Source organism: Heterodontus francisci, unplaced genomic scaffold (genome assembly GCF_036365525.1).
Source record: "Heterodontus francisci isolate sHetFra1 unplaced genomic scaffold, sHetFra1.hap1 HAP1_SCAFFOLD_84, whole genome shotgun sequence".
NCBI classification, from domain to species: domain Eukaryota; kingdom Metazoa; phylum Chordata; class Chondrichthyes; order Heterodontiformes; family Heterodontidae; genus Heterodontus; species Heterodontus francisci.
Genome location: NW_027140330.1, coordinates 2102979 through 2103834, shown reverse-complemented (window position 1 = coordinate 2103834; position 856 = coordinate 2102979).

The following is an 856-nucleotide window of genomic DNA, read 5'->3' as shown; positions in this document are numbered from 1 at the left end:
TTCCCTGATCATTACTCAGTGACTCTCGGTGAGTGTGGGGGAATTAGTCAAAGTTCCTTTCCCTGATCATTGCTCAGTGACTCGGGGTTAGTGTGGATGGAGTTAGTCCAAGTTCATTCTCATGATCATTACTAAATGACTCTCTGTTAGTGTGGGGGCAATCAGTCCAAGTTCCGTTACCTGATCATTACTCAGTGACTCTGGGTTAGTGTGGAGGAGAATCAGTCCAAGTTCCTTTCCTTGATCATTACTCAGTGAATCTGGGTTAGTGTGTAGGGAATCAGTCCATGTTCCTTTCGCTGATCATTACTCAGTAACTCTAGTTTAGAGTGGGGGGAATCAGTCCAAGTTCCTTTCCCTGATCATTAGACAGTAACTCTGGGTTAGTGTGGGGGGTTATCAGTCCAAGTTCCTTCTCCTGATCATTACACAGTAATTCTGTGTTAGTGTGGGGGGAATTAGTCCAAGTTTCTTCTCCTGTTCATTAGTAAGTGACTCTGGGTTAGTGTCGGCAGTATCAGTCCAATTTCCTTTCCCTAAACATTACTCAGTAACTCTGGGTTAGTGTGTGGGGTACCAGTCCAATTTCCTTTCCCTGATCATTACTCAGTATCTCTGGGTTCGTGTGGGGGGAATCAGTCCAAGTTCCTTCTCCTGATCATTACACAGTAACTCTGTGTTAGTGTGGGGGGGAATTAGTCAAAGTTTCTTCTCCTGATCATTACTCAGTGACTCTGGGTTAGTGTGGGGGTTATCAGTCCAAGATCCTTTCCGTGATCATTACTCATTAACTCTGGGTTAGTGTGGGGGGTATCAGTCCAAGTTCCTTTCCCTGATCATTACTCAGTGACTCTGG